The sequence below is a fragment of the Triticum urartu genome, chromosome 7, assembly GCF_003073215.2.
Source record: "Triticum urartu cultivar G1812 chromosome 7, Tu2.1, whole genome shotgun sequence".
Taxonomy (NCBI): Eukaryota; Viridiplantae; Streptophyta; class Magnoliopsida; order Poales; family Poaceae; genus Triticum; species Triticum urartu.
The window spans coordinates 312374757-312390769 of NC_053028.1; the positions used below are offsets into that span (position 1 = coordinate 312374757).

The window sequence follows — 16013 nt, forward strand, 5'->3', positions numbered from 1 at the left end:
TCTCAACAGCATCCTTGGGAGGGATTTCCTGGTACATATTTGCCATAGTGTTGTGATCCATCCTAGGCATTCCGTGCCTCACGAGCACCAATAAGTGCATCCCACTCAAATATGGTTGACTGGTACTTGGAACCCTCAGCCATCCATGCAATTCTACCATCTGGATAGAAATGAGCTGTGCAGTAGAATTGCATGATCATCTCATCGTTCCACTTGGTGATCTTCTGACCAACAAACTTGTCAACCCCTGCAAGTCTAAAACTCTCATGAACATGGGGGAAGTAGTCTTCATTTGCATCAATGTATTTCCAGTCCACCCACTTCATGTCACTGATGATGGGTTTCTTTTCAAGTAGCACCGTCTCATAGAAATCTTGTTGTTCGGTGGTGTGAAAGCGATAATCACAAGCAGTCCTCCTCCTAACAGAGTAGGGATCAATCTCCCTCCACCCTCCCAATCACTTATCCTTCTTGAGCATCATGTTTTCAACAACAGGGTGGGCATTATCATGATATGGGATCTTGGGCTTAAGCTTCCTGTGCACTAGTGGCTCCTCATCAACCTCAACTTCAGGCACTGGGGACTTGTTCTTCTCAGCAGCAAAGATATTCCTTGTAGACCTCTTAGGTGTAGCAACTTTGGGATTGGAATTGGGTTTGGAGGGTGCAGCTATCTTCGTAGCGTCTGCCATCAGTTTCTGTGTGTTTGCTGGAGGTGCTTCAGCTTCTAGTTCTTCTTCCTCCTCCTCCTCATAAATCATCATGGAGGGTCTGCCGATCACTCTAGCCATTTTCTTATTCACTCCCTTTTTCTTCTTGCTGGCATCACCTCCTGCGTCACTTGGCTCCTCCAAGGTGAATGTGATTGTTTCCTTTGGAACAAAGGATTTGCGAGCCTTTGACATATGTACTATCCTTACATCAGTCCTTTCCTTGGCACTAGGACTAGTACTAGTAGAAGTACCATATTCCTTCCTCAGTACTGCCTTGTTCTTAGATGTGGCCTCACTAGGCACAACGTCTTCATCCTCATCATATGATGTTCTCTTGTTCTTTGTCCTTGGGGCAGCCTTTGGTAGACCTGGAGAGCTCCTAATGCCATCATGGTAGCTCTCATTGGGACTGGAACCCTCACCGAGATCAACATTCTATGCTGACTAATTCTAACTGTCACTTGCACTTCACATCTTGCAACAGACCCTGTGAATATGTGAGTATGGGAAGAGTGGATGAGTTATCACAAAAGCAAATAGTTTAGCAAAAATTTGAGTTCAAACTTTAGTTCTAGGTTTTCACAGAATACATTTGCATTTTGGAGCTACTGAGTTGGTCATTTTGGTTACACCAAAGCACTCACAGAACCAAAACACTCCATTTCGGTTGGGTCAAGATGTGGTTCGGTGGCTCCGAGTTGCTAGGGTTTCACTTAAACTTTATTTTTGGTCTCACTGATTAGTATGCTTCGGTGGAACCCCGAGTGGTACTTGTGCAATGGCCAGGGCCAAATCGGTGGGACCGAAAATTCCTATTTAGTCGGTCTGAGATGCTTTTGGTGGAAACCTGAACCTAACATTTTTGCTCGAATCTATTCTAAGGAACTAATCTGGTGGATAGAAGAATTGCATTCGTGGCAAGATACATGGCAAAATCCTTGTGCATTGGATAGGAGAAATTTTCAATCGTACAGTCTGCTATATATATATACACCCGTCTATTCTAATAATATTATTAGAATAGTTATTCTGATAACACTTCCACACTGCATGCTCATCGCGAGGGCACTGCACTTTCTTTAGCAAGAGCACTGCATTACAGACACTAGTGAACTTTGTGTCGGAAAAAACTGCGCGTAGTGTTTTTTCGGTACTATTTTCGCTCTAATTTTTTAACCGTTTATCAGAACGAGGCATGTAATATACCGTTGGAAATCTACGGATCAGGCGCAACGTCGCCATGTTGAATACTTTTCGAGATTCCCCACGGTTTAAGAGCAGTTTCAAAAACGGTGCGGCCCACAAAGAGTGGCAGCAAGCGTTTTTCGCGTTTTTTTCTAAAACGCTCGTCGGAATGAGGCAAATGATACATCGTTGGATAGATATCGTTGAGGCGCATCGTTTTCATAACTATTGTTTTCTCTAATACTTTATGGTTTAAGAGCAGATTCAAATTTACTAAATCACGGGATCTTGTTTTTCAAATTTTTAGTACTGTTTACGCTCCAGTTTTTTAACTGTTTGTCGAAACAAGGCGTGTAATATACCGTTGAGAAGTTATGGACGAGGCGCAACTTTCATATGTTGAAATGTTTTTGAGATTCCTTATGGTTTTGAAAATTGTGCGGTGGACGATGAGTGGCAGCGGCCGTTTTTCGCGAAATTTTTACAAACCGCTGATCGGAATGATTCAAACGATACGCCATTGGAAATATATCGATGAGGCGCAACTTTTTCATGTAGAACACTCTCTCTAATTCTTTACAGTTTAAGAGGAATTTCGATTTTACCGAAATGTGGACACTCTGTTTTTCGCGACACCTAAATCGACATGGGTACTTCATCTGACTAAAAAACCGCACTGCATTGGACGAAAAGCCGCACTGCATCAGACAGGTAAGAGAACCGCATGGTTTCTTTTATTCAAACGTAATTTTTTCTTTTTTTAAGGACGAGAAAGTAGAGTGCACTACACATCTGGTGTAAATGAACCTCAACACTACCAAGAAGTGAACCGCATTACTTTTCTTCGCTTCCGTAACAATTTTTTTGCATTTACAGGATGAACAACATCATATGGCTGACCACACTGCTTGAGACTAAAAACCGCACTGCATCAGCCGGTCAAGCGAACTTCATGATTTCTCTTTGTCAAAGTAAATTTTTCGTGTGTTTTTTACCACGAGAGGAGAGTGGCAAACCGCATACAAGAGAGTAGTGAACCACACCAACGAGAGTAGTGAACTTCATACTTTTTTTCAACAATCTTTGCTTTACAGAGTGAACCACTTGACTCGCTACAAAATAAACCGCATTGCAATGTTGACAAAGGGAACTACATTATTTCTATTTTTTGCTAGCATTTTCTCTTTATAATTTCATCTCAACTGCGAGGCCAAGTGTAGTGAACCGCACGCGGCAGCTAAATGCACTACAAGTGTGGATGCAATTTGCAAAACAATTCTTCCAAAAATAATAAAAAGTGAACTCCTCTATAGTAATTTTTACAAAGTAAACTCCTCTATACTTTGCACTGCACTACAAATCTCAACACATGATTTTTATGAACTTTTACTATGGGAGCGCCAATCGAACTCCACGACCCATAATACGGGACATCAATCAAACTTTGAACGTACGGAGGAGGACGAGTCTTGCGTTTTATTTTTTTATAATTGGTTTTTCCTCCTTTTTTCTGCATTAGAGAACGTAGTGGACTGATCTATGTCTTCGTTTGAGCTCACACCGAACTGCACACACGCACGGGACCATGGTGTGCCGCAGGGACAAGATTGAGATGGTGTGGCGCCACCTACGGGGCACAAGCGAGATGTGAGAGGAGGAAGAAGGAATGGAGAGAGCGAGAGAGGGCGCTCACCTTCGATGCTGTTGTGCTGTTTGTCGTCCAGCGCATCGGCGTTGGGAGGGGCGGGCGGCCGGAACCGTGCATCCTCAGCTGTGGGTCGCCCCCGAGGATGGAAGTAGGGAGGTGGGACACCACCGGGGCTATGGGCGACCGGGAAGCTCCAAATTGAACTGCCCAAAAGAAATCTGAAGAATTGGAGAGCACCACACTGCATTGGCGCTCGTCATGGACCGCACTTCGCCCACCGAAGAGCTGCATCCCCTGCTGGAGGCTAGCGGGCTGCATGAACGCGACTCCCGTACTGCACTCGTACATGTCGCAAACTGCAAGGGGCCTTCACCGCTCGAATGACACAGGGCGATGCCGGGATTTTCTCCCCTCTCCCCGTGGTGGACGGCAACGGACTGAGAAGGGGACGGCGGTGAGGAGAGGAAACGCCGGATCGAGGCCGTTTGTCCTCGCTGGAAGAGAAGCTGGTGGGCACGTGAGAGCGATCCCGCTCCCATCTATAGTTCACGCAAGCATAACCACCAGCTCGCCATCACGCGCTGATGTCCAGGGGTCGCGCGGGGGCCGTGGATGCCGGTGGAGGTCGGAGACAACGCGTCCGGCCTGCGTCTGGTTGTGGACGGAGAGGAGGACCCCGAGGCGGCTCAAGGGCCCTGGATTTTGGCCGTCGCCAGAGAGGAAGAGCCAGTGGATCTCGTCGGATCTGGCTCGAGAAGGTGCGGGATTGGTAAAATCTCGCCGGATCTGGCCCATAGAGGCACGGCCAGTCGTCGGAGCGCCGCCAGGATCACGGGGGCTGCACCGAAGAAGGACGAGCAGGTGGTTGCGGGAGGAGTGGTGGCGCACTAAGGCACAGGTGCGTGGGGTGAAGCGATGCATGGGAGGGGCGGCGGCAGGGCGGCGGTAGAAGGAGATGGGGTGGCGTGGCGGGTGGCGGCCTAGGCGGTGCTCCAGCGGCGGCAGAAGGTGGACAGGGGCAGGGCAGCGAGACAGAGACAGGTGGTCTGGCAGTAGCGGTGGTAGAAGGTGGAGGGAGGTGGGGGTTTGGATCGGGGCAGGAGGTAGGTGTCGTGCAGGAGGTGGGGTTGGCCGCAGGTGGGGAGTGGTTGCTTCTGTTCGTTTGGGGTGTTATCAGAATAAGGCTTAGATGTTATTAGAATAAGGTCTTAAGGGATGTTATCATAAAAGACCCATCCCACCTCAATATATATATATACATACATATATATATACCCGTGTACTATTAGTGGCACCGAGTGGAACAAACCGGTGGCACCAAGATGTGCAAGTGCGTGCAGTTACAACAAATCAGTAGCACCGAGATGAAATCTATATCAATCTTTATGATTTCGGTTCAACCGAGTTTGAGTGTGTTGGTCTGACTGAAATGCATGAAGAATGTTTTGGAGGTCAGCCCTTGATGGATCGGTGGCTCCGAGTGCTCCTCACCCTGAGGGTCTGAAAAATACTTGTTCAATTTTTGTGATATAGCATGCAAAGAATTTGAGACAAGAAGATCATAGATAGCTAAAGAAGGTTCTTAGGCATTCTTGTACATCCACTTGGCCAACAAAATCAAGACAATCAAAACAACAAATGGATGTCCTCGGATGGGGAAAATATGCAAACCAACATGCTCACACAATAAAAATAGCAAATGAAATATGTCTCAAAGCATGCACAACCAATACTAGCATCTATTAAGCAATTGGTGATGACTAGGTCATCTATATATGAGTATATTGACTTAGGAGTCAAATGAGAACATTTGATCATAGGTCATACTCATCATTTAAGCACAAGTGGGGTTACCACTTTTACATAAAGCATTAATGTATTCACATCATTAGAGTTGCTTTAGCTCATGTTTTAGAGCAAAGCTCCCCTAGATGTGGTATCCCCCCAAAGAGGGATGAACTAACCTTGGGTTTTGTCGATGATGACTTCATGTGGATAGTGAAGATGTGGATGCTCAATGTTGATGTAGAACATTCGGAGCAATCCTTTGGAGTTTTGCACATTCAATATGTCGGTGTACAAAAGTAGGGGCTTTCCTTTTGACCCCTTTACTTGTGCACGGGCAGTCAGAGCCACGCGCCGCAGACACACTTAGCAGGGTAGAGGAGGGAAGCCGGAGAGAAGCCAAAGCACAAGATAACCAAGGCGACGCCAAGACCGGAAATGCATGAGGGCAAGAGGGTGAGGTGGACTCGCTCGGCAAGATCCTTGCCGAGGCGGCCCCTCGCAGCCCCGGCAAGAGCCTTGCCTGTTCGCACACGAACACGTCACGTGTACCCTCGACGCCGGGGGTGATGCACCGCAGCTCACGTCGTAGGAGTCTCACCGGAAGCGCGATTTGCAAGTCGACCGACGAGAGCTTTTGAGGACCCGAAACCCCACACTCCCGGCAGGGACCCCGTCGGGGAGTGCGGCGGCTATGGGCTGCCCTAGGTCGGTCCAACCGCCCCTAGAGCCTCGGGATTCGCAGCTCTCCAACATGAAGAACGACGAAGAACGAGGAAGCAGAAGAACAAGGGAGGGATATAAAGGTAAAGGTAAAAGATGATAGATTGATATGTTCGATTGTGTGTTGTTCAATCGGCCGTCACCTCTCATCTATTTATGAGGCACCTGGACTTCCCGCACAAGAAAAGGACTAAACATTCCATCCAAAACATCAAAACCCTAACTTAACTCGGACATGAATCTTTGGTAATTTCCCAGACCAACTCAGTCTCACCGATTGGTTCATTTCGGTCCCACCGAGTGAACTTTGCCAACGCTCTGTATCCTTTTGTAATTTCTCGGATCAACTCGGTCTCACCGGTTGGTTTGCTTCGGTCCTACTGAGTCAATATTGCCAACTCTCTGGTAAATTTTCGTACCAACTCGGTCTCACTGATCAAATCAACTTGGTCGGTCCGAAATGACTCTGCAGCTTCTGTTTCTGACCTTGTTTTTCCTCCACAGGTTGCATACGATCTCGGATTAAGATGATTTTTATATAAAAATCAACCGTTTCGACAAGACGCACAACTTTCATGTTGAAACATTTTCCATCAGAGGCCATATTGATTAAGTTTTATGCCTTTATTTACTCTGGTGTCAACATGAGCATCTCTGAACTTGTCATAACTTTTGAGTCCGAGCTCCGTTTTAGAGCATCTTCATATCCATCTTGATCTTCTTTAAGAGAGACATTACAAGGTGACTTTGAATCATGAGTTTGAATTGGTGTTTATATAACCTATGCTAATTTTATGAATGTGCCAGTTTTGAGCGTCAACACATGCCCCCCTGTTTTTCGGCATAGCTAGCATGCCGAAAAATAACTTGTACCATGTTGGTTCTAAGGACGATGTCAACACTCCATCGTCCATTCTGCATCTTCTTAGGATGATAAGTATATATCAGCCATTGCTTGTTTGAAACTCTTGATGCAAATTTGGGTGAAAAACTTCTCAACTTCTATAACAATCCGGTGATAAGGTTCCATAGACCAAAACCATCCTCCGAACCATATTGTTCTCCCTTTCGTTAGGATTTTACAGATAATCAAGAATGGACTTCCTTGAATCCTTACTTCATCTGCATAAAAGTTTCATTAGTGGCAGAAGCGATGGGCTTTGATTCGGCCTTACCTATGTTGACAAGACCTAGCATCGGCTATTGATAGAAATGCAATACACGATGGTTAACATACTAGTCGGATGCTTGCTGTGCCAACTCTTTCGAATTGTCATGTCTAGAAATATGAACAATTTTAAAGCAACCCAAGGTAAATCTTGCATCTAGACATACCAAAAGATAAACTATAAGTGATTCATCAAAACGTTGATAACCCTTGTGTGATAGCGTGGTTTATTAAGGATGATAGACTACTCATATCAATAAGGAATTCCTTCTTTTTCAGGAGCCCATTCGGACAGAACTCCAAAGTTAAGCGTGCTCAGCTTGGAGTAGTGTCAGGATGGGTGACCGACCGGGAAGTTGCTCCCGGGTGCGCACGAGTGAGGACAAAGTGCGCAGAAAAGACTAGTATTGATCTGTGGGGCCAGTCTAGATCCCGCCAGGAGTAACGACCACCGGTGGGTGTGTCCGGGGCGTTACAAGTTGGTATCAGAACCGACCCTCGCGGTTACACAGATGGTTGCAGACAGGTGCGTGGTCATGTTGTTCATGACGTTTGTGACCCGTCGTGGCACCCGGCATGGCACATGTACCGGACTGGAAGCATAGACATTTGTGCCAAGAGGGAACGTTCTTGTGGCCCGACGAGGACGTCGGTTCCTCTGAGTGGGGGTGTATGTGATAGCCTGGCTTATTAGGGATGATAGACTACTCATATCAATAAGGAATTCCTTCTTTTCTGGGAGATCATTCGGACAGAACTCCAAAGTTAAGCGTGCTCAGCTTGGAGTAGTGTCAGGATGGGTGACCGACCGGGAAGTTGCTCCCGGGAGCGCATGAGTGAGGACAAAGTGCGCACAAAAGACTAGTATTGATCTGTGGGGCCAGTCTAGATCCCGCCAGGAGTAACGACCACCGGCGGGTGTGTCCGGGGCGTTACACCTTGGATATTTGTTACACTACTAATAAGGAATCACCGGAAGCCTCAATATGTATAGCACCTATAGCAAGGCAAAGCTCCAATCCGAATAACAATGCATATTCGGCTTTGATCATTGTGCAAAAATATTTTAAGCGGATGAGGCTTCACAAAATAGCTTCATATGGAGATAAATAAACAACACCAACACCTTGGCCATTGTTAGAAATTTAACCATCAATATATAATCTCCATGGTACTAGAGAGATCAAGCTAAAAACAATATTATGCATGATGTCAATATGATGCTCAATAATAAAATCAACCATGATTTGGCCTTACGTAAGTTCTGAAAACTAACAAGCCAAATCACAGCAAATCAAAAGATAAGTTCACATTGCAATTTCGGTGAATTAGTCCATGCATAATATCATCAATGGCATCAATTTGGCAAATTCCTTTGCAATCACTCATCTCAATCTCTACTCAAACTAAGGACGGTGTTAGAGTACCACACCGGCCATTCTTACATATATTCTTAGGAAGATAGATAAGTATCGGCCATTACCATGAGGTCCATGTAGAATTCATTCACCAAATCATGTATAGCCGAAATTAACAAATGAAATAGCAATCAAATATTTCTACCCTTTGGATTAGCAAGAAAAATATAGCTAATAAATTGTATAGAGATTTGGTAATACCCTCTCATGATGCAGAAAATTATGTCGCTTCCATGTATAGCACCTATAGCAAGGCAAAGCTCCAATCCGAATAACAATGCATATTCGGCTTTGATCATTGTGCAAAAATATTTTAAGCGGATGAGGCTTCACAAAATAGCTTCATATGGAGATAAATAAACAACACCAACACCTTGGCCATTGTTAGAAATTTAACCATCAATATATAATCTCCATGGTACTAGAGAGATCAAGCTAAAAACAATATTATGCATGATGTCGATATGATGCTCAATAATAAAATCAACCATGATTTGGCCTTACGTAAGTTCTGAAAACTAACAAGCCAAATCACAGCAAATCAAAAGATAAGTTCACATTGCAATTTCGGTGAATTAGTCCATGCATAATATCATCAATGGCATCAATTTGGCAAATTCCTTTGCAAGCACTCATCTCAATCTCTACTCAAACTAAGGACGGTGTTAGAGTACCACACCGGCCATTCTTACATATATTCTTAGGAAGATAGATAAGTATCGGCCATTACCATGAGGTCCATGTAGAATTCATTCACCAAATCATGTATAGCCGAAATTAACAAATGAAATAGCAATCAAATATTTCGACCCTTTGGATTAGCAAGAAAAATATAGCTAATAAATTGTATAGAGATTTGGTAATACCCTCTCATGATGCAGAAAATTATGTCGCTTCCATGGATCAAAATAAATCCAGGGAGGGTAATTTATCATACCTCATGATGAACTCCATGGCAAAGGCATTAATGGTATGGTTGAGAAACATGGATGATGTGCTAACCGAAGATTTTGATGGGGTGATGCAAACCTTCGGCTTAATTGTTTCTGGTTTCCATCCTTCTCTTTCTTCACTTTTATAACACTTGTTGCAATAGAAGGTTGCACATCATTTTTATTTTGACTACTCCTCTAGGGAACCCATGCCATGTTCTTCTTTTTTAGCTCTTGTGCACTTGTAATTCCTTCTTCCGCCAATACAATAAGCCGAGTGGGCACCCCGGCTGTGATTTTGTTTGAAGCAATGGCAATTCTTGTTTTACCTTGTGCACTATCAACTTCTTTTCTTCAGATTTGGCACTTTGACTCTTGATAATTGGTTTCTTCGTCTCATTGCCTTTAGTAGCCAATTTCAACACGTTAATTGGCTCTTTTTCATTTGAGATCAAATCTGAAGTTGCACTCTTACGACCATCTCTTTTAACATGGTACACTTGTTTGACAACCTCTTTCTTCTTCTTTGAGCTCCGGACCGATTCCTTATGATTGAAACGGCCTTTAACATTTGATTGTTCAAATGTTGATCTTCTCGGAGATGCATAATATTGGTTAGATGGTCTAAAATAAGATGGAGAGTGTGCCCTTGTATCATACCTGTCCCATGATGGATATGGATCTACATGAGCATAGGGATGCATCCACGGCATTGGCACTGGCGGCCCAAAATAAGGATATGAATATGTTGCATTAAAATGCTCACTTTGCCAATACCGATCCTCATATTTGCGCCTTGGGGGTGATCTTGGTTTCTTTGCATGATTTGGCCGATAAGCATTCTTCTCTCCACTCTTCTTTTGATATTTATCCAATAGTTCAGCGAAGGTGATTTTTGATCTCTTACACTTGCGCTTATTTCGGCCTTTGTTTTCTTTTGGTTTGCTTTCATCGATCACTGGATTTCCTTGTTGCACCCCAGTCCTTAGCGTCTTCATTGCAGCTTTGATGTAATTTTCACCCTCAAGTTCATGTTCATTGTGATCTTCAACTACTTCTTTACTTGAAAGCTTGATCCCATCACCTGCAGTTTTTACCTTCTCTTTAGATGGATCGGCTTGAAGTAGCCGATGCAAAAACTTTTTTCCATCAAGACCAATTGGAATAGACTGGTCATCCTTTGGTGTTTCAACAAATTTCAATCGTCCTTTTTCAATGGCCGATTTAACTATTTGACGAAACATGTGGCAGTCCTCAAAATTATGCTTGGACGAACCATGCAACTTACAATACATTCATCCTTGGATAGATGGCTTGACATGGTGATCAAGAATTCTAATGTAATTATTTTTCAACAACAAAGCAAAGATTTGATAACACATGTTTGAATTGAAGGTATACTTTTTGTTTTCTAGCCGATCTTGTTGTGAGAACGGCTTTGGAGTTAAGCAAACGAATGGTTCAGATTTGGCATCTTCCCATTCGGCTATGAATTCTCTTTGGCATACTTTTTCCGATGTCATTAAATAAGAAACTATACTAGCATCGGTTTTCCCAAAAGATTTTAAGCTTGGATTTAAATTTCTGAAATCAAAGTAGTTAGAACATACACGTCTCAATTGAGACCATGCATAAGCCAAGCATGAAGCAAGAAAAGCTACCCAATTAGATATGAACTTTAAATAAAGCAATGGGAAAAACTTTGGCTGCAGTAATAAGTCACTATCGGTCTCTTTGAATGGTACAATATATTGGCCGATATGCTTAGTAACAATTTTATTGCTAACAAGTAAATTGCCCTTCTTCATTGGTCTTTGTAAATTACTTACTAGAATTTTTCTAATAGATGCGTCAACAATAAAGTTGTGAACAAATCTGAAAATAGGTAAATTACTTGCTAGACATACCTCTTCAAATATGTTGGGAGAGCATGATGATTGCATATGATGAATAATATTGTGCTTTGCTTCTGGATGACTTCCCAACACCATGTCACAATTTTCTTCTTGATTTCGTGCATCATAAATTTGAAGATCTTTGTCAATCGAACTTTGTTGGGCTACTTGTTCTTGTCCTTGAAGCTTGTCAATTTCTATGGCACAAAACTCATAGGGCAGGAAGCAGGTTCCATTAACTTCAGAAAAATCAAGCATGGTTGTTTTGCTATGCTTGCCTCTTTGGATTTGATGGATTTGGAATATATACTACTTGATTCGGCTTTTTCAACCGAAGCACTTTCAAGTTCCGAATCATCCTTCTTTTCATTGATACTACCCATTGGCAATGCTTCTTTTATCTGAGCCAATTCTTTTTCTATTTGTTTCTGGCGGCGAGCGGCAAAGTTGGCTTTAAGATTTTTCTCAATTTCATCCCACTCCGGATACGATTACCCCCCGATGTTTTTAGATTCTTTCGGCAATGACACACGGGTGTTGCCGAAATTTTGCAGTAGTGTAGGGGGTGTATAATATGATGTAGTACTAGGTGAAGGCATATGCATTGTTGTAAAACCATATTTTTGCTCGCCAATTTTATCAATTGGCAAAGATTCATCTTCTTGCAAAACTCTAGCTTTTATTGCGGCACAATCAGGAAATAGCCCTTTTTCATGTTGTTCAAGGCAAATAGCACTAATCCTCTTATTCTGGGCTAAACTCTTCAATGCAGCCACCACCACCTCATCTTCTACAATATTTGGCACAACCGCTCCTCTAAAATTTACATTTATTCGGCTATGACCTGAAAGGTGTGAAGCCGAATTTTGAGCATCTACAGGTGTGTATGGTGCCAAAAAATTACTAACATGAGGTGTAGCATATGACAGTTGAGAGTAACTAGCCGAATAGCTAGCAGTAGCATGGCCAATTCTCCCATCCGTCGGCAAGGTTGTATTCACATATTGCAAATTAGTTGCCGATGAATAAAAAGGTGAAACACTTTCTTGTATGCTATTAGAAATTTTAACATGAGGTGTTTCAAATTGATTAACCAAACCCATCATGTTGTTCATCGGCATATGGATTTGTGGGGTTGCCGATGCATGAGAGTTTGGATACATATGTTGTACGTTGCTAAAATCATAAGAATTTGAAGCATGAAGATTGCTTTGCATTGGCCCTTGCGCATAATTAGATGCATGATTGATAAAACTAGGGCTAGCCGATACATTATGCTCATTCGGTGATCCAGCAACAACACATGGATTATTTGCATCTACAAAGGGGAATTGGGTATTCATATTACCTTTGTAGATTACAGCAACTTGATGACGATCTCTTCGTAGTAAGAATGGGCTAGAGACCATTCAAAGCTTCGTCCCCAGCGGAGTCGCCAAAAAGTGTGTTCGCACACGAACACGTCACATGTACCCTCGACGCCGAGGGTGATGCACCGCAGCTCACGTCGAAGGAGTCTCACCGGAAGCGCGATTCGCAAGTTAACCGGCGAGAGCTTTTGAGGACCCGAAACCCCACACTCCCGGGAGGGACGTAGTCGGGGAGTGCGGCGGCTATGGGCTGCCCTAGTTCAGTCCAACCGCCCCTAGAGCCTTGGGATTCGCAGCTCTCCAACACGAAGAACGACGAAGAACGAGGAAGCAGAAGAACAAGGGGGGGAGATAAAGGTAAAGGTAAAAGATGATAGATTGATCTGTTCGATTGTGTGTTGTTCAATCGGCCGTCACCTCTCTTCTATTTATGAGGCGGCTAGACTTCCCGCACAAGAAAAGGACTAGAAATTCCATCCAAAACATCAAAAACCCTAACTTAACTCGGACAAGAATCTTTTGTAATTTCCCGGACCAACTCGGTCTCAGCAATTACTTCATTTCGGTCCCACCGAGTGAACTTTGCCAACTCTTTGTATCCTTCTGTAATTTCTCGGATCAACTCGGTCTCACCGATTGGTTTGCTTCGGTCCTACCGAGTCAACATTGCCAACTCTCTGGTAAATTTTCGGACCAACTCGGTCTCACCGGTCAAATCAACTCGGTCGGTCCGAAATGACTCTGCAGATTCTGTTTCTAACCTTGTTTTGCCTCCACAAGTTGCATACGATCTCGGATTAAGATGATTTTTATATGAAAATCTACCGTTTCGACGAGAAGCATAACTTTCATGTTGAAATATTTTCCATCAGAGGACATCTTGATTAAGTTTTATGCCTTTCTTTACTCTAGTGTCAACATGAGCATCTTTGAAATTGTCATAACTTTTGAGTCCGAGCTCCGTTTTAGACCATCTTCATATCCATCTTGATCTTCTCGAAGAGAGACATTCCAAGGTGACTTCCAATCATAAGTTTGAATTGGTGTTTATATAACCTATGCTAATTTTATGAATGTGCCAGTTTTGAGCGTCAACAGCCGGGGCAACTTGCCCAACACCAACAGAGCGAGCCACCCTTGAGCCCACAGGCTCCGACCCAAACAAATGCGTTGGAACCAAGGCTCGGGAGGCGCCTCTGTGGTGGCATGCAAATCTTCGTCAAGATCATAAACACAAGATCAGGTGTGGATTAGAAGACGGCGACCCTCGGCAGGATCCTAGCTGAGGAAATCCACAAGACCCCCGGCAAGACCCTTGCCGGTGATGACAGCAATGCCACGGCAAGACCCTTGACGGGCCCCCGGCAAGACCCTTGCCGGTGATGACAGCAACGCCACGGCAAGACCATTGCCGGGCCCCTGGCAAGACCCTTGCCGAGGACATCAGCAGGGCCACTTCCAGGCCCGTACCAGCCAAGACTCTACCACAGTTCGCATGCAGCTGCCAGCCCAACCAGCTGGGCAGGCACCTGCGTGGCAAAATGCAGCTTCCAGGCCAAATCAGCAAGCACCTGCGTGGCGGCATGAAGATCTTCATGAAGGCCCTACCACCATGCGCCTCAGCTGCTCTGGGCACGTGTCAAAGCGAGGCGAAGTGGCGACGGACGGGACGGGCCTCATTCCTGTCCCCGATAAAGCTAATGGACACCTACGTAGCACATTTAATGCGCTTTATCCCGTAATGTCGTTCGATAAGCTCGCGCACTGTAGGCCTTTCCACCTCCTGTGTGCCACTGTGGCAGCCCCTTTTTCCTATAAAATGAGGCCCGTGGCCACCAGGAGAGGGATTCGGCTTTTTGGGATGACACAGCCACCTTAGCTAGTTCAAAAAGCTCAAGAACACTCAATACATCCGCCAAAGCAGGACTAGGGTTTTACGCATCCTCGCGGCCCGAACCTGGGTAAACGACCCGTGTGCTTGCTCCTAAACCTGCTCTTCTCACGACCCCGCGCCCGCCGACCGTAGATGGGATCCTAGTGATCCCATAGGTGTCGCTCTCACCGACATCTTTGGCGCGCTAGGTAGGGGGAGCGCGGTTGTGAGAATCTGGTTTAGCGGCCGGCTTAGCAGTTTCTCATGGCCACGGCTTCCAGAGAAGAGGACGACCAAGAGAACGACGCCGCCTACAAGCGCGAAGGACGCCGGTGCGGCGACAGGAAAGCTAAGTCATACGAAACCTTAAGCAATTTCCGTTTTATATATGAGGTTATTGTCCTCGAAGGTCCTGCCCTATGTATGAAAGCTTGCACGCAAAGGGGCCCTTCCGCAATTGGCAATGCCCTTGTTCTATTTCGTGTTCGCTATACAGCTCAAGCGGCCGCATCGAGAGTGGCAGGGTAGCCTTCCGCAATTGGCAACACTCTCGATTCTGACTTGAGTCAAGCTCGACAGTTCGAGCAGCCGCGTTGAGAGCGGTAAGGTGGTTTGCTCGGCAGCAAGCACACCCCGTAGGCCATTGGGGATCCGTCCTCAAGGTGTCGCCCTAGGTTTACGCACCGGCAAGCCTACCCGTTTAACGTAGGGTAAACATACAAAGGGAAGATCGAACAGGAAGATAACATGCATCGTACCAAAAGTGCTGCAGAGTTATATTACATCAATTGTTGTTGTGGTTCTAACTAAAGATAAAAATTGTCTTGGTCATGAACCTGCGCGACAGTGGCAGACGGGTGCCTAATCTCAGCGATGGCCCTCCACCCTCTCGATTTCACCGATGCGGCTGATGATGGGCTTGATATGCTCCTTGAGGGACGCGAGGTCCACACCCGCCGGCAAGCTGTCCAGCGCGGCGTCGAAGTGGAACCTTGGTGAGAAACTTGGTCATGGCACCCTGGCAAAGCCTCCGGGCCTCATTGGCCAGCGAGGCCGCCCAGTTGGCACGAAGCTGGTCCAAGGCACCGACAACTCTCTCAAAGAACAGGGCCAGGCTGCAGTTGGCGCTCAAGTTCGGCTCCGGGGCATAACTCACATCCGGTATCCCCATGGTAGCTAGCTGCATGATGGCCTTGTCGGCAACGACAGCGAGGTGATTGAGCCAGCGGTTATCGCCCTCCACGTGCTCCTTGTGGGCGAGGGCATCGTCCTTCCCCAGCTGCTTCTCGGTCTCCAGACTCTT

At 45.2% G+C, this 16013-nt stretch overlaps 1 long non-coding RNA gene across 1 annotated transcript; it reads right to left on the bottom strand.

Moving 5' to 3' along the window:
• Window positions 1-2948: 2948 nt before the first annotated feature.
• On the bottom strand, window positions 2949-4828 carry LOC125524257. The gene is made up of 2 exons (XR_007290643.1): window positions 3592-4828; window positions 2949-3525 (listed from the first exon to the last, which is right to left on the bottom strand). It is a non-coding gene; the product is annotated as an uncharacterized LOC125524257 (long non-coding RNA).
• Window positions 4829-16013: the final 11185 nt, after the last annotated feature.